Raw genomic sequence first — 19,413 nt, forward strand, 5'->3', positions numbered from 1 at the left:
GAAGATCTCAACCCCCTAGGGAGAGCACTCATAAAGAAAAATAGGAGGGGAGGAATGTCAAGAATATACAGAAGCCTGATTGATATGGAAGAAATAGACCGACAAAGATTTCTCGGGAAATGGGAGGAGGAATTAGAAATTAAGATCAGTGATAATGAGGCGAGGAGAATTCTGAGAAGGGTAAACGGTATGTCAGTAAACTATAGGATTGCGGAGATGAACTACAGAGTTATGGCTAGAATGTACATCACCCCGGATATTGCACATAAAATGCAGGAAGAGATTTCGCAGCTCTGCTGGAGGGGGTGTGGGGAAGTTGGGACAGCAGCGCATATTTGGTGGTCGTGCCCAGAAATTAAAAAATTCTGGGAAGAGGTACGAGATACCACATACTTAATAACCAAAAAAAAAATCCCGGACGACCCCTGGGTATGCCTGCATCATGGGGCAAATATACCATCCAAAAATTACCGCAAATGCCTAACACCACACCTCCTCAATGCGGCCAAGAGTCTCATCCCTAGACACTGGCGAGATAGTAGGAGACCTTCAATGCGGGAGTGGCTCAACAAAATAGATGAAACCTATCATATGGAATATTTGAGATATAGCGAAGGAATGGAGATGGAGGAGTATGAGGATACTTGGAGAGATTGGGCCAAATTCAAGGCCTCCAACCAGGCAGCCGAGGTGTGGGAGGATAAAGCAGAAAACTCACCTAAATGAAGCATCCTAAATAAGTTAGAGGTCTCCTACTGTGACAGGCTATAGAATCATTTGAAAAAGTAGGAAGGGATTACCAATAGCTTGAGGTTGCGTTGGTGCTCTCTCACTCAAATGGGGGGGGTTTTTGCGGGAGGGGCGGGGGTGGGAGGGAAGGTTCATAGTAATAGGTCACGGAATTAATTCAAGAAGGCATAAGGCAAATATTGTTAAGTGAAAATCGGGATTATAAGGCGCATCGGCCAATAGAAAACAGCCACGAGGATGTGAAAGTATGATGGGATAAGTTTGACTGAAAAGTTGAAATAAAATATCCTCATGGAAAATTACTTAGCTGATGTGGCAAGGAAAAAAAAAAAAAAAGGCATGAGGGCAGTAAGCATTGCTGTGGCATAGGTATGCAGATCAGAAGATTGTACGGTTTCAGGGATCCCTCAGCTCTTAACATTATTTCTTCTGGATCTGTCTTCCAAATCTGCTAATTTGGCCTTGATCCATGTTTGTTCTTCCTCAGTAGCATCATGTGCATCTACTAAGTCGTTAATGGTAGTGGCTTACTCTCCCATTTTGTTCTCAATATGGTCAACTCTGTCACCCACTGCTGTAAGTTCTGTTTTAAAATTCCTCATACATGCCATCATGTCAGTATGAATAGTGCTTCTTAATGAAATAAGCATGTCTTTAAGTGCTGTGTCTGACACTGGCTGGTTCAGCGTGGAGAAGGAGACTATGGAGTCAGGGAGCTCTCTTGTGTCTTCTTGTGAGTCAGCATTAGACCTTACCTCACATTGTTGCATCCCTGGCTCATCCATCCTGAATCGAGACTTAGCTGGGCTTCTATTGAGGGGTGAAGGAGGTTGAGAAGATTCTCCTGAATCTAAAGCCTGCCTGTACGCTTGTTCATCAAGGCCCTTTGGGTGCCTGTGAGACGATCATTGTGAGGGAGAGGAGCTGGCACCATCTTGTCCACGAGGCCGCGGCGGCTGTATGTAATAGTCCGTTAGCTTTTTTGGACGATGTTCCGCTTGTCTCTTTCTAGGCATACTGCCGGTCTGTTGGGGGAACAATCCGCTAGCTCGGGTGATCGTTGCGGTGCCTCTAGTCGCTGTGAGCTGCTGTATTATGCCACTGTGTGCCGGAGCTCAGGGTTCACACCGCCATCTCGGTGGAGTCCAAGCCACACCAGCATTTAGACATTTTAATCAGTTCCCATCAAGGTCTAGCATGTGACCCAAGATTGAAACAATCAGCATTTGGGCCTTAGTCATGCTACAAAGTGCCCTTTAGCATAATTTAATGCCAAATATTCTGTAACATTTTTACTCTCGAAATCTTGATGACAGCTGTCTGTCACCTGTGGGCCATGCTGGAGAAAGGCAAAGCAATTTCCATGTTGCCAAATAATAAATAACTTGTATTGTATTATTATATTTCTGATATACCATATGTTAGCAAATGATAACAAGTATAAGTTGTCTATATGAGCTTCAAAAATGAAACCAAATATGTTTTAAAAAAGAAACAATTGTTATAGCAGCCTAATACATCAAAAAGTTATCCTGCATAAAACATGCATCTCCAAAATAAAAAAATTCTCTGGTTAAAAAGGGCACAAAGCTTCTAGTCATGACGTGATTAAGAAAGTGCATAATGCACATACAGCATTACCATTTCTACAGCTTCCATGATAAATTTAATATTGCTGTTAGGTAGGAGATGCTTTTAGGATGGAGCACGTTGTTCTTATTTCAATCCAAGGCATGCCATTCATTTGAAGACAGAAAATAAATGTGTGCTCTTGACCTGGGAAAGAGCTCTGTGGCAATACCAAAAGAGGCAAATGAAGAAGGGATCTGAAAGAAAGCACTGATTCATTTCATTTCCTCTTACTTTTAATGCATTTGTGATATAATTTCATAAGCTCTTATGGAAGAAAAGTTAGAAAATGGCTGTGTAAGTGATTTCTTAGTCTTTTATGTATGGCTAGAAGAAAAGATAAAGCTGTGTTTCTGTTTTTATGTACAACATAGTGAAAAAGCATAGTTAAAAAAAAATTCAGATGATGGAAATGAGAAAATATTGCTAAAACTATTCCTCTATTGTTGTGATCTATCTGAAAATTAGAGTATTTCTAATGGCAACTTGCAATACCTGTTTGAGGATTTAATTTGACTGGGATAGGAAAACTCCTGACAAACAGCGATTCAGGAATTACAATGGCCTCATTCCTTTTATGTTTTCCAGATAAATCTCTATTAATATGTAAAGATATGCCTAAACAAATTCTGCATAGAATTTTGCCATGTGGTGCAATGGATAGCGTTGTTAAAACTGACAATAATTATGATGTTTTAATGTGATCGATCTTCATTAACCTTCACCACTATTTATTTTTTATTTAAAGATCAGCATTCAGAAGATACACATTGACAACAAATAATCGCAATTGGAAATTAATAATGGAATACAAAGCTGTAGTCCTATGGATACAAATAGACAAGGCTATAAGGATACAAAGAACTAGGAGTGCAAAGCATTTGAACTGCATCACTCAAAAGAGATGCTCTGTCAGTCAAGTCTAGCGCTCTAGTGCATACCGGGTTTTCCTATAGATTCATGAAGGTGTGGGAGGGTAGGACTAAAGAAAAGAGGAAAATGGAAGGGGGAATAGGAACAGAAGAAGATGGAGGGGTAATAAGAGAGGGAGGGGAAAGAAAGAAAAAAAAGTTTAAGAGGTGGAGGAGGGCCAGTGGAATTGGGTGGCTGATGGGGCACACCCTGATGTGCATAAGAAAGATTCAGGCAGGAACTTATGCATACTGAAGGTATTTTTTGAGAATTGGAACAGATGCCAGCGGTAAGTTGCTCCATGCATTAAATATCATTCACCCTGGCTAACCATTAGGTGGGGACTGTTGATTCCACATACTTGGGATGCATGCTCTTGCAACATTTTGAATACTTTTAAGGAGCAATTTGTGGTAGTGTTTCCTGGACAAAGGTGTCAAATTTAACAGGACAGCAACCAAGTTATAGAGAGAGAAGTCAGTGAGTTTTTGGATTATATAGAGGGCCTGTTGTCCAAAAGGGTGTATGACAAGGCAGTTCCAAAGGATATGTCTCCAAAGGATATGTCAAAGGAACAGATTGCTAAGGACAGATGGGGTCTTGTATGTGGTTTCTTGGCACATAGTGAGGTTTTGTGGGAAAAGAATGGAATGCGGCCCTTTTGCTTTTCAGTGAATGTAGTATTCAGGTCCCTTTTCTTAGCTAGGTAGGGCGGGTCTTGTTGAGAATTTAGGCCTAGTAAGAACCAATAATACATAGAAAGGGACCATCTTACTGGCATAGTTTTTTGTACAGAGTGAGTCGCCTGTGAAAGGACGCAGGTTTGGGAAGAAAGCAGAGGATGTGTGTGAGTTGTAGAGTCCTCCACATTCCCAGTGTTGGAGTTGAGGGATCTGTTGAGGGGGCAATTATGGAAGCCAATTTTTCAGTGCATACATAGTGGGCAGCTTGTAGCAGTCCAGTTGAGTTCATGAGAGGAAGACTTTGTCTGACAGCCCTGGGGCAAACTCCGGATGTCTTATGATGGGCATCATAGGGGAGGGAAAGCTTTCTACTGCTGTAATTTTGTAACATCTTTCTAGTTTAAATAAGGTGGGTCCAATCAGGGGGTGGGTATAGAGAGCCTGGGTATGTGGTTGAGTTGCCCATGGGAGTCCAGGGTCACATATCAGGGGCGGCACAGTGGTGTAGTGGTAGCACTCTCGCCTAGTAGTAAGAAGGGTCGCTGGTTCGAATCCCAACCATGACACTACCTGCCTGGAGTTTGCATGTTCTCCCTGTGCCTGCATGGGTTTCCTCTGGGTACTCTGGTTTCCTCCCACACTCCAAAGACATGCTGGTAGGTTAATTGGATCCTGTCTAAATTGTCCCTAGTATGTATGAATGTGAGTTAGGGACCTTAGATTGTAAGCTCCTTGAGGGTAGGGACTGATGTGAATGTAAAATGTATATGTAAAGCGCTGCGTAAATTGACGGCGCTATATAAGTACCTGAAATAAATAAATAAAAAAATAAAATTTGATAAATGCTGTCTGAATGGATCTAAAGTACACTTACGGGATCCTCTGTAGCAACGTCTGCAGCAAGTATAAGAGGCGTGACATTACATTCATTTTGAGAATGTTATAACTGCCAAACCAAGAGAGGGCCAGTGTTTTCCATTTTTTCAGGTCACCATTCAGAGTGTCCACCAAAGGCAAACAATTCAGTTTTATTAGGCTGAGATTCAATTAGATTTTTGTTCTTAAATTCTGAATAGCTTGTGTGGCCCAGGAATGGAAATCTGAGGTGTATAAATGAAAGGGCTGAGGCAGAGAGGAAGATGTTAAGGGCTTCTGATTTTTGCAGATTCACTTTAAAATTCAACAGAGATTTGAAAGTACGAAGCTCTTTCATGAGATAGGGGGGTGAGTGGGTCGGTGTTGTAGAAGAGAAGGGTGGCTGCAACATTATAGCTATTAGTTTGTATACCCATCAGTGCTGGATTACATATGTATTGTAGAAATGGTTCTAATGGGAGCACAAAGACAATAGGCATCCCTGTCTGGTACCATTGTGGATGGTTAATGGGCTGGACACATAACTATTGGCTCTGACAGTGGCTGTCGGGGTAGAGTATAGGGCACCTATTGTTTAAGTGCTTTGATAAGGAAGTCCCAATTTACCTTGTCAAAGGCCTTTTCGGGATCAGTGGACAGGAGAAGTAAGGGGGTATTAGACATTTTTGCCTTTGCAATGGCATACCCTTCAACACTAATTGTGTTATTAAATGAATCTGCAAAGCCTCTTAACCATTTTCATTAACACAGCCTTACTTGTTATGCTGCATATTACAGGGGAAAAAAAAACACTGAGCTCTTTAAATAATACAATATTGTAGCATGGAATATTGATCCTAGGCATACAGAAGTACATGTATATGTCATCTATCATCTGTAATTCAATAATAGATTAATGTCTGTTTCTGCATTTTCAACTTGTTAAGATAATGCATCAGCTACTGCGGTATAAGGGAAGGACAGTAACATTAGGCTTTATGAAACAAAGTTTGCCTAAATAGAAAATTAATTACTCATACCAACCAATAAGATTATAGCTGTCATTTTTTCTGATGTAGCTCCTGAAAGAATAGGAACAAAATGATAGGGTGCAATTAGTGATGAACAAACCTCCAGGATTTGCTAACTTGCAATTTACTGAATATGGTCATGTGATTGACTCTCCTGGGTGAATGGCTTGGGCAAAGTGAACCAGGCATTTCTTAACCACAGACCGAGCCTCTTTTTCAGACTCTGTGTTTACAAGTTAAAAACAAGTTTTTTTGCTAGAAAATTACTTAGAACCCCCAAACATTATACATTTTTTTCTAACACCCTAGAGAATAAAATGGCGGTCATTGCAATACTTTTTGTCACACCGTATTTCCGCAGCGGTCTTACAATCACTTTTTTGAATAAAAAATAAGACAACAGTAAAGTTAGCCCTTTTTTTTATATTGTGAAAGATAATGTTACACCGAGTAAATTGATACCCAACATGTCACGCTTGCACCCCGAAAATTGCACCCGCCCGTGGAATGGCGTCAAACTTTTACCCTTAAAAATCTCCATAGGCGATGTTTAAAAAATTCTACAGGTTGCATGTTTTGAGTTACAGAGGAGGTCTAGGGCTGGAATTATTGCTCTTGCTCTAACGATCACGGCGATACCTCTCATACCTCACGTTGTTTTCATATGTGGGCGCTACTCACGTATGCGTTCTCTTCTGCGTGCAAGCTCGTCGGGACGGGGTGCTTTAAAAAAAAAATGTCTTATTTATTTTACTTGATTTTATTAAAAAAATTTAAAAAATCGGGTCACTTTTATTCCTATTACAAGGAATGTAAAAATCCCTTGTAATAGAAAAAAACATGACAGGTCCTCTTAAATATGAGATTTGGGATCAAAAAGTCCTCAGATCTCATAATTGGACTAAAATGCAATAAAAGAAAAAAATGTTGTCTTTTGAAAAAATGACAACAAAAAAATGTGCCTTTAAGAAGTATAGGCGGAAGTGACGTTTTGACATCGCTTCCTGCTATGGTATGGAGACGGGTGGTGCATCTTCCCCTCACTCGTCTTCATACCCAGCACCGGACAGGTCCCGATTGTCTCCGCCTCTGCCGATGACTCTGGTAAGTGGCTGAGGGCGTGAAAGAGCGGCGGGAAGGGGGGCCTCTCCCTCCTCCGATAATGGTGATCTCACAGCGAATCCACCGCAGAGACCACCATTATCGTTAACAGGACAGCTCACTGAAAAGATGGATATCTCGGTTATGGAAGCAGCTACTGCCGTTACTGAGATATCCATTTTTAAAGTGCCGACGTATATGTACAGGAGCCGGTCGGCAAGTGGTTAATCCCTTTTTACTTTACTTGAACCAATTGAGAGTCCATGCTTCATTTAGGAGTGCAGACTTTCCTTTTACCAAGTGAACTAACAAATCAGCCAAAAATGTCAGCCAGTGGCACTTTTTGAATGCCAGAAGATCCTAAAACTGCAATTACCAGTTTACTGATTGACACCCCAATAATTCTATATTGATCAACTATAAATCCTGGATTACTCCGCCCTAGCTTTTATAAACAGGTGCAGAAATTACTTTTCATATGTCAAGCCCATTTAATGTATAGAAAATTAAATGCAAAACAATATAGTGAACAGTATATAACTTAAACATGACACAATGGGACGTCCCGGAGGACAGTCCATACGTTTGTCTATTTTTGGTAATGTGTACAGAGTTGGCATTCTGGGTGTTTTTGCTGAAAGAAATTTCCAAGTTTTTTAATCTATAATGCCCTTGCAAAATGCATGCGCGATTAGATTGGCATAGTTAGTTTTTGCCTGTTCTACCTGAAAGCCTGGTATTGTTGTGTACCATTCACAGTTTCGTAAGTTTTCTTAATGGTAAGCCCATTACCATTTTTTGATACTTTTCTATATCCATAACAACTATATTCCCACCCTTGTCCGCTAGTTTGATAATTATGTCATGATTTTACTTAAGAGCGATCAGAGCCTTTTGTTGAGAAGGACTAAGGTTGGACAATCTATGGTTCTTATGCCATGTCAAAACTTAATTTTCATCACTTTGATGTGTAATTCGTATTTTTTGTTTTTTGCGGTATCAGATCAAGTGCTGATCATAAATGGTTTATTTTTTGGCTGATCCAAAAAAAAAAGGCCAAATTTACACCAAACCTTTTTTCAAAGAGACCATTAGAGATGGGCTGAACAACCCCCTGTACGGTTTGCAGCAGAACTCTTAAAATAGCAAACTCCATCGAAGTCTACGGGAGACTAATATGACAAATATGAGAAAGTGCCCATTTTGAAGGCTTATATGCAAGTAATTGGACATAAAAGGGGTATGTGGGTCCAGGTACTGCCCTGGGGGACATGTATCAATGCAAATTTTTTTTTTAAACAATCGTTTTTTTCAGAAGCAGTGATTTTAATGATGCTTAAAGTGCAACAATAAAAAAGAAAAATGTATTTAAGTATAGTGCATGGGGGTCACCTTAGTCTGCCTGTAAAGTGGCGCATCTGTAGAAATTTCTAAAGAAAAAAAACACAAGTCAAATCACATTTAAAATGATTTGTGGTTGCAATTGCCTGAACCCAGGTATTGAAAAAAAAATAAAGAAAAAAATGTTGTGGGGTTCCCCCATTCCATTCCAGACACTTATCTGAGCATGCAGCCTGGTAGGTCAGGAAAGGGGGACGGGCAAGTGCCCCCCTCCTGAACCATATCAGGCCACATGCCCTCAACATGGGGGAGGGTGCTTTGGGGCAGGGGCTCCTCCAGGCACTCCTCCAGGCACAAGAGGGCTGCTGTTTCAGCAAACGCAATGCGGTTTCTATCCCTCCCAAAATCATTGGCTCCTGGTCCACAGTGGGGAACACTTAACCCCTGCTCCCAAGTACCATCAGGCATCCTCTCATTCTCAAACTAATCACATTATCTCCTAACAGGATAGCCACCATTTGTTTCTCCACTCCCTTGACTACCAGTGCCTATGCACACCATGTTACCTCCATTCAAATGTAGACTTATGTGGAAGGAGGCGCTATTCCAGAAAGCGGACATATACTGTATACAAGAGACACACTTTGCCGCACAGAAAGCTCCCCCTGCCACCATAAATCATTCTCTCACAGTTTTTTTGCCAAGAAGAGAGGTGTAATGATTGCTGTCCAAGACTGATTTTAGATCTCATTTCAGCTACTTGATGTCATATCAGACCCTAAAGGTAGATTCCTAATCCTATCAGCTATTTTTAATAATCAACTCCTAGTTCTAGCCAACATATCAGCACCTCATGTGCTACACAAACAGTTTTTCACTCCCTATTGAAAAAACCTAGCCCGTACCCAAAACACCAATTGATCATATGTGGGAACTTTAATACAGTCCTTGACCATTCTCTTGATACCTCCAATTTTTGCAGAAGGCACTCCTAGCTTCCTTTGTGCAGCTTGAAAATCTCTACGATCCCTGGAGATGTTTCCGTGCCTTGGAAATAGATTACACGTATTACTCTTGATTTCTTCCTGGTCAACAAGTATCTACTGCAACCTGTTACCAGTACACAGATTGGTCTAATAACATGGTCTGATCATGCTCCAGTTGCACTGGAGATAGGTGCTTCATTATCTAAAAAATTGCAAAGGATTTGGAGACTAAACTCCTCCCTCCTCTCCCATCCATCTCACCAGGAAAAGATTAAATCTGAGATCCACCACTTCTTTGAAACAAATTCTGGTACTGTTTTGGATGATGCTCTGCCAAGACATTGCCCACAAACAGATTTAGGCCTCATGTACACTGCTGCTGGTAAACGGATGTTCAGAGGCAGTTGGATGGTTTTTTAAACTGCTCCTGAACTCATCCAATGTTATCTTATGTGTACATGTACACAGGTTTGTTTAATGTCGTTTTTAGACAGTTGCCTTTGAAGGCTTTTCTTTGAAGGCAAAAAAATGAGTTCAGACGCCGAAGTTTCCGATGTTTCGGACGCCAAACACGGATAAACGCGGCTAAATGCGGTAACTCATGTTTAGCCACAATTCGTTTACAGGCATTTTTTATTTTTGGCTTGGTCAACAAGTATCTACTGCAACCTGTTACCAGTACACAGATTGGTCTAATAACATGGTCTGATCATGCTCCAGTTGCACTGGAGATAGGTGCTTCATTATCTAAAAAATTGCAAAGGATTTGGAGACTAAACTCCTCCCTCCTCTCCCATCCATCTCACCAGGAAAAGATTAAATCTGAGATCCACCACTTCTTTGAAACAAATTCTGGTACTGTTTTGGATGATGCTCTGCTTTGGCTTACATCAGGGGCCTAAATCACTACAAGATGAGGCGGAACTGCATTAACGCCGAAGTTTCCGATGTTTCGGACGCCAAACACGTATAAACGCGGCTAAATGCGGTAACTCATGTTTAGCCACAATTCGTTTACAGGCATTTTTTATTTTTGGCTTGGTCAACAAGTATCTACTGCAACCTGTTACCAGTACACAGATTGGTCTAATAACATGGTCTGATCATGCTCCAGTTGCACTGGAGATAGGTGCTTCATTATCTAAAAAATTGCAAAGGATTTGGAGACTAAACTCCTCCCTCCTCTCCCATCCATCTCACCAGGAAAAGATTAAATCTGAGATCCACCACTTCTTTGAAACAAATTCTGGTACTGTTTTGGATGATGCTCTGCTTTGGCTTACATCAGGGGCCTAAATCACTACAAGATGAGGCGGAACTGCATTAATTAAGAACACAGTTGCACTCACTCCTATGTGCTAATTATGACTTTTATGTTAAAAGATTAAGCACCACTTGGTATGTCCAGGGCAACAAACCAGGTGCAATCTTGGGTAGGCAATAAAAATGAAAAATGGCACAATCCAAAATCCCCTTTCTATCAGACTCCCAGGGCAATAAATTATCTAACCCCCAAGACATTGCCCACAAACAGATTTAGGCCTCATGTACACTGCTGCTGGTAAACGGATGTTCAGAGGCAGTTGGATGGTTTTTTAAACTGCTCCTGAACTCATCCAATGTTATCTTATGTGTACATGTACACAGGTTTGTTTAATGTCGTTTTTAGACAGTTGCCTTTGAAGGCTTTTCTTTGAAGGCAAAAAAATGAGTTCAGACGCCGAAGTTTCCGATGTTTCGGACGCCAAACACGGATAAACGCGGCTAAATGCGGTAACTCATGTTTAGCCACAATTCGTTTACAGGCATTTTTTATTTTTGGCTTTTTTGAAAAAAATTTATTTTTTTTCAAACGCTTCTAAACACAAACGCAGCTAAACACAGCATGTAAATGCGGCTAAATGCGGCATGTAAACGCGGCAAAATGGACATTTTAAATGTGAGTTACTATCTGTCAAGTTAAATAATTCAGGAGAGGTTGTAAAAACGTCCCGTGTACTTTAACCCTTAACCTAAAAGATTCTTCCCTAGATCCTCACCCCACTCCTGAAGCCATTCAGAAATTTTTATCCACTATTAACTTGCCCTCCCTCCAACCTGAACAACTGAATGATCTCTCTTGATCTCAAATCAATCTCCACACTACCTCTTCACAAAGCTCCAAGCCCAGATGGGTTCAGCAATAAATGTTATAAAGTCTTTAATGACCAGCTTTGCCACTACTGATAACATCCCCAAAGAGTCCTTAGAGGCACTTATTGTGACAATCCCCAGCCCTGGAAAATCCACAGAGAATCCTGACAATTACAGACCCATTTCACTTTTGAATTCAGATATCAAAATCTATTCAAAAATACTAGCGACTAGGATTTCCCAATATAGCCCAAAACTTGTTCATAAAGACCAGGTAGGGTTTGTGGAAGAGTGACAAGCCTCTAATGGCGCTCACCGATTTATAAACCTGATTTTAAGGGCAGAGTGTACTCGAAGGCCTTCTCTGCTCTTACCGCTAGATGTGGAGAAGGCCTTCAATAGGGATCATTGGATATATTTAAGAGAGGTGCTCATAAAATTTGTATTTAAAGATACTAATCTCTCTGCTATTTTGGGTCTATATCCCCTCCCTAGCGCTAGAGACTGGACCTCTGGACTTTTGTCCAATGGCACTCGCCAAGGTTGCCTGCTCTCTTAAAACATATTTCCTTTAATCATGGAACCCCTAGCAGCATCAATTATTATTAGGTCCAATCCTAATATTTCAGGTATCCCAGTTGGCTCAGAGGAACTTAAAATAGGACTATATGCGGACAACGCCCTCTTATCCCTTTCTAACCTCCTGGAGTCGCTCCCCGCTATTCAACACACTCTGGAGACTTTTTTCCCTTTATAAAACAAATTATTCCAAATCCAGTACGATGAACATTAACTTAGACACCACTCTTAAAACCCAAATCTCCAGTTTGACTCCGTTCCCCTGGGCACCAAATAACACTCTGTTATACCTTGGTGTACAGCTAACTGCGGCTTCCAGTAATCTTTTGGTCACCAACTTTAATCATCTAGTCAAAAAGCTACTTAATATATCCCAAGATATGAAAAACGTTAAAGTTTCATGGCCTGGTCTGATAGCCCTAGCAAAGATGTTCCTTACTACCCTACATACTATATTAACCTTACCTCTTCCGCTTTTACAGCAACATCTGAGAAAATTACAATCTACCTTAAATTCCTTCATCTGGAACAAAAAACATCCCCGCATCAAAGCATCACTTCTCTGTGCCCCCTCTACACTGGGGGGCTTGGAGCTCCTAACATTGCAGCCTATTATAAAGCCGTCATTCTAGAACAAATCAAGCACTGGTGGCTGATTGAGAGACTAGCTCCCCACTCTCCACCTAAGAATGTTCTCTCAGCAATGATACTCAAATACAAGCCTGCTCACCACAGCTTTACCTCTATTGCAGCATCTCTACTCACCTGGTCCTCTAAAACGCAACTGACCACAGGCATTCCCACTCATATCCTACATTCACTCCCCATTGCAGTGATGGAATTGCTATCTCCAGAAGTTAAAGTCAGTACTTGGACTCAGAGTTGTATCCGGCAAATTGGAGATCTTTGTAACAACTCTCTTCTTCTATCCTTTCAAGAACTGCAACAAAAATTTAACATTGATCTCAATGATTTCTATAAGTACTTGCACATCAGAGCAATTCTTCAAGCTCTTAAACTCAAGAACAATAATCTTCTGTCGGACATCCTTCAGCCAAGAAAGGAATCTCGTATCTCTATCACCTAGTTTCAAATCAATCGGCACAATGCAAATCCCCATCCATGCTGTATTGGGAACAACTACTTGTGTTCCTCGTCCTTCTACGCCAGTGGCATATCTCCCTACAACTGCCTCTAAAGATTTCCAAATGTATTTTACACTGGGAATCCTAGAAAAACACCATTCCCTCTTACCCAAGTACATTAGATAGAATTGGGAAAGGAAATGTTTGACTTGTTTTGTGTACTCTGCAGAGAACTTTGCAAAGAGTTGACATTTAAGATAATACAGTAATTGGAAAGATGGAACAATGATTCCTATACATGAATGGGTCGTTCTGACCTTTTTCTTGAAGTCAATGCGCAGTACCTTTATTAGATTTGTGTGGGGGCGAAAATGCATTCACGCCTGTCCTATTCATATCTTGCCAGAGTATTAGCATGGTGTAGAGATGAGGTATATAAAGCACGGGTATCAATTGAACAATTCTGTACGGAGATTCCATTACAATGTCTACCATGGCTACACCCAAGATCTTTAGGAACCTTACGGCATCATCCCCTTATTGGGGTGACTCTTAAAATTGTCTAACAAAGTCATTTTTTCTCCAAGCCAGAAGGGGAGATACCTGGTCTCTAACCAGTACTGGGGAATCCAGCATTCCCCCCGTCCAGACTGATAGCTGTTTTAAGCAAATATTTAAGCAAGGTAAATTTCGTTTTTGTGACAACCTTGTAGACTCTAGACTGAAGATAAGAGCTGAAATGCAGGCGATGCTTAATCTGCCATTAGACCCAGTGGCTAGTACATATCAAGAACTGAGCTATAAGATCCTTGTAAGGTGGTACAAGGTCCCATCTTTTTTACAGAAAATCTATACTGATGCAATAAACAGCTGCTGGCGCTGCAGAGAGACAGAGGGTACCATTCGCATATTTTCTGGTCCTGCCTGAAATTGGAGAGTTTCTGGTCTAAAGTGCACGATATTATAAAACAGCTCACTGAATTTGATTTGGGATCTGACCCATCCAGATATCTTCTCTACCTCTCAGATTTCTCTAAGCGTAAATATAAAAACTCATTGGTGGCATACCTTCTGAATGCGACTAAGGCCTGCATACCGGCCATATGGAAGCAGGAATCACCCTCCTCGATTTCGCTTTAGCTTACTAAGATAGCTGATATACATGCCATGGAAAATATTACCACAACTATGCAAGGTAAAGAGGATAAATTTAACAAAAAATGGACCAATTGGTTCCCCTTTACCTGTTCCAAGGACTATGGCCATGCACTAGTGGAGGGAGAATTCTTTTTTTTTCTATATCCACATTTCTTCCCGTTACCTTTTTTTTCTCTCTTTTTCTTTCTTTCTTTTTTTTTTCCTTATATAGATTTATGTTATAGCGGTGTTTTGTGTTTTTTTTGGATCATCATATAGTCAGGACGGCAGACACCTGAGTCTGTTAATCTAGTTATTATAACGAAAAGAATATGACTTTTTGATTTATTGATTTTGTGTGACTATTTAGGAAACTATTCGTGTTTCAGTTGTATCTTATGATAATCATGTAATTATTTCTCCTATGTTTGCCTGTATGAAAAGCTGTTTTTTTTTGTTTTTTTTTTTAATAGAAAATGAATAGTATTAAAAAAAAAAGATAATACAGTATTTGAAGTTTACCCCACCCTTAAAGTGGTTGTAAAGGCAAAAGGCTTTTTATCTTAATGCATTCTATGCATTAGGATAAAAAGCCTCTGTGTGTAGCAGCCCTCCCATCCCCCCCAATACTTACCTGAGGTCCATCTAGATCCAGCATTGTTGGACGAGAGACTGTCCGGGACTCCCCTCCCTATTGGCTGATACAGCAGCACAGTGCCATTGGCTCCCGCTGCTGTCAATCAAAGTCAGTGAGCCAAAAGGAAAGAAGGGGGGTGGGGAGGCCCACAGCTCCTTGTCTGAATGGACACAGGGAGCTGCAGCTCGGCTTGGGTGCTCCCATAGCAAGATGCTTGCAGTGGGGGCACACAACAGAAGGGAGGGGCCAGCAGCACCGAAGAGGGACCCAAGAGCAGGAGAAGGATTTGGGCTGATCTGCGCAAAACCACTGCACAAAGCATGTTAGTATAACAAGTTTGTTATTTTTAATGAAAAAAAAAAACAAGAATTTAGTATCACTTTAATCCCATATAGCAATTATGAACAGGAAACCTGTGATTTTAAATGCATACACTCAAATAACAATAGTTGCCAAAATATACTGTAATCCCTCAACCATCATTCATCATCAAATAAAGTGACACTAAACGCAAAGTTTTATTAAAGTGAAATTCCAGCCTCACACTAACTAGGCATAAAATATTCTCTCCTTCTTCTGCTACCTATGCTGCATAGCCTGTGTAAAAATATACATATTTTCCCTTTTTTTTGGCCACTCTGATCTGGTCACGTGATCCTGTGGCTCCATCTCCCCTGTGGCAGTGAGAGGCTGCAGGGGAGTGGAGGGAGCACTGACAATGGCAGGGACATGGGAGCCAATGGGTGATGTCATGGCTTCAGAAATTCCCAGCTGTTATTGAGAGCTCCCTTCTCTCCCCTGCTTCTCACTAGCACAGGGGTCATGTAACAAGACCAAAATGGATTAAAAATAGGTAAGTACACACATTTTTTTTTTACATAGGTAAGGCAGCAGTGGTAGCAGGAGTGGGATATTTTGAAAGCATTATAATATTAAAAATGTTAAATCAAAATAATACACGTCATGCTTGGTATTGTAAACAATGGCCCAGAACTTCCTCTTCTAGGGTCACCCACTGGTGCTCTTAGTTCCTCCTCTTCTGTGCCTACCCCTATTGCAAGCGCTTACTATGGGGACAAACATGTGGGCTCACTCCCAAACCAGGCTCTGTGTGTCCATGGCAGGAGAAGAGAGAGCAGCTATGCTGCTTTTAGGCATGGAGCTGGTTTAAAAAGAGAAGCCATGCAATTATAGTTACATAGTTACATAGTTAGTCAGGCTAAAAAAAGACACAAGTCCATCTAGTTCAACCAAAAAATAAATAAAAAAATACAATTCCATATACACAATCCTTCACTCACAGTTGATCTAGAGGAAGGCAAAAAACCCCAGCAAAGCATGCTCCAATTTACTACAGCAGGAGAAAAAATTCCTTCTTGATCCCCCCGAGAGGCAATCGGCTTTTCTCTGGATCAACTTTACTTATAAATGTTAGTACCTAGTTATATTGTGTACATTTAGGAAAGAACCCAGGCCTTTTCTTATCTAAGAGGAACCATTATGGAGAAAAAACTCCATTTATTGTTGCCACTATCCCAAATATAGCATACACAAAGAAATAAGTACTCCCCGGTACAAAGTTTGTACCGGGGGGTACTTATTTCTTGTGCAGGCCTTTTTTTAAAGCAATCTACTGAGCTGGCCAGAACCACCTCTGGAGGGAGTCTATTCCACATTTTCACAGCTCTTACTGTAAAGAAACCTTTCTGTATTTGCAGATGAAATCTTTTTTCCTCTAGACGTAAAGAGTGTCCCTTGTCCTCTGTGATGGCCTTAAAGTGAATAACTCAACACCAAGTTCACTATATAGACCACTTATGTATCTGATAATGTTGATCATATCCCCCCTTAATCGCCTCTTCTAACGAGAGAATAAATTCAGTTCCTCTAATCTTTCCTCATAGCTGAGCTCCTCCATGCCTCTTATCAGTTTGGTTGCCCTTCTCTGCACTTTCTCCAGTTCCCCAATATCCTTTTTGAGAACTGGTACCCAAAACTGAACTGCATATTTTTGATGAGGTCTTACTAATGATATGAACAGGGACAAAATGATATCTCTCTCTCTAGAGTCCATACCTTTCTTAATACAAGAAAGGACTTTGCTAGCTTTGGAAACTGCAGCTTGGCATTGCATGCTATTATTGAGCTTATGATCTACCAAAACCCCAAGATCCTCCTTCACTATGGATTTCCCCAGTTGTGCCCCCCCTAGTATGTATGATGCATGCATATTCTCAGCCCCCAAGTGCATAACTTTACAATATTTATCTGAACAGGGGGACTGATACTAGAAGGTTTTTTACCTTATTGTAGAGAAATGTAAAAAACCTTAAGCCTTTGGAACTACTTTAAGACTAGTTAGTTGTTAGACTGGAATTCTGCTTTAACTAAAATAAATGCAATATAAATACATATTTGTAGAATCTACCTTCTATCTCACCATTTCTTCAATTCATATCTGAAATGCAAGCTTTATTCCAGTATTCTGACACTTCCTGTTCTAGGTGGCTATGTTCATTCTCTATGCCCCTCTTGTCTATGTGAAAGTAGCCACCCGCACTGCTTGCCCCTGTGAAGTACTGCACTTCTACAGGCAGATGCATTAGCTTCTACAAGGTCCCTGACTACAATTAATAATTAATAATTTATAAAATTCAGTGGTTCTGTGTATCTGACAAGCTTATCTCTCACTTTACTTCTCTTCCTTTATAACAGTCTCTCTCTCTCTCTCTCTCTCTCTCTCTCTCTCTCTCTCTCTCTCTCTTTCTCTGAGCTCATTGTAGAAGGAGAATTGGGTGGGAAAAGCCAGCATTTGTCTTTTTTTTCTGGCACACGTGCAAGTGGCTTGTTATAGCCCAAAGAACCATTGGAATTGTAGAGTGCACAGTGGAGCAGGTGACCGAAAATAACGGTCACCGTTCGCTCTACACTAATGCCCTGTACACACGGTCGAACATTGATTGGACATTCTGACAACAAAATCCATGGATTTTTTCCAACGGATGTTGGCTCAAACTTGTCTTGCATACACACGATCACATGAAGTTGTTGGAAAATCCGATCGTTCTGAACGCAGTGACGAAAAAAACATGTACGTCGGGACTATAAATGGGGCAGTAGCCAATAGCTTTCGTCTCTTAATTTATTCTGAGCATGCGTGGCACTTTGTGCGTCGGATTTGTATACACACAATCGGAATTTCCGACAATGGATTTTGTTCTCGGAAAATTTTAAAGCAAGCTCTCAAACTTTGTGTGTCGGAAATTCCGATGGAAAATGTGTGATAGAGCCCACACACGGTCGGAATTTCCAACAACAAGGTCCTATCACACATTTTCCATCGGAAAATCCGACCGTGTGTACAGGGCATAACAGTGGTGAGGTGCATTAGTGGAAGATCAGGATCATACACAAGACACAAATGAAGTGTGAAAGCAGTGGTAAAAGAGTAAAAGACATTAAAAAAACAGAACTGTGGTATACTTTATTATTTATTTATTTATTTCAGTTACTTATATAGTGCCGTCAATTACACAGCGCTTTTACATATACATTGTACATTCACATCAGTCCCTACCCTCAAGGAGCTTACAATCTAAGGTCCCTAACCCACATTCATACATACTAGGGACAATTTAGACAGGATCCAATTAACCTACCAGCATGTCTTTGGAGTGTGGGAGGAAACCAGTGTACCCAGAGGAAACCAACACAGGCACAGGGGGGAGAACATGCTAACTCCAGGCAGGTAGTGTCATGGTTGGGATTTGAACCAGCAACCCTTTTTACTGCTAGGTGAAAGTGATATCCACTACACCACTGGCTGCCGACAAGAAGATCAAGAAGGATTGATGTTAAAAATGTGTTTAGTATCACTTTAATTCATCCACTATCCTTTATTTTAGGCTTACATTATTCTACAGCTTTAGTCTTTTTGCAGAAAAACAGGTGTACAGGTCTTCAATATTACAACAATGGCTCTGAGCTGTAAGGGCAAGCCTTCTGTAAAATACTTCTATAATGAATAATTTAAGGAAGAGGATGAGAGCAAGACTTGTGCCTTTTTAAATTCACTTGATGAAGGTCATCTTGATTCTACTTGTGAGAAGGAGATGTATTAAAACAGTATTAGTGATCTATTTCTACCAAAGCTGTGTAAATGAATCAACATTTTCCTTTATCTTTAAAAACCACCATAGCGATTGCTTGATTTTAGTACAGTAGGTCTAATGAAGGCTGCTGCACATCAAATATGTTTAGCTATTATATAATAGTACAATACAGAAGTTCACTATTAACACAAAGCCAATTGTGTAAAAAGATCAAATGAAACATGTACTATTCCCTATAAAAAAAAAGAATGAAACTTTATAGATGTAAAGTTGAAAAATATTTTTTTTTTAAGTACACTCTATAGTAAGTTTAAAGCCCATGTTGTACATTTTAGGAAAGATTTTTGAGTGCATAAAGCCCATATTACTGTACCTCTCATCATAATACCCCATACACACGGTCAGAATTTCTATCAAAAAAGTGTGATGTGAGCTTTTGGTC

At 40.5% G+C, this 19,413-nt stretch overlaps 1 protein-coding gene across 9 annotated transcripts in view; it reads left to right on the forward strand.

Moving 5' to 3' along the window:
• Positions 1–19,413, forward strand: part of LINGO2 (leucine rich repeat and Ig domain containing 2) — a 3,171,904-nt gene that overhangs the window by 1,063,396 nt on the left and 2,089,095 nt on the right. The window lies entirely within an intron of this gene.

Source organism: Aquarana catesbeiana, linkage group LG01 (assembly GCF_042186555.1).
Source record: "Aquarana catesbeiana isolate 2022-GZ linkage group LG01, ASM4218655v1, whole genome shotgun sequence".
NCBI lineage: Eukaryota > Metazoa > Chordata > Amphibia > Anura > Ranidae > Aquarana > Aquarana catesbeiana.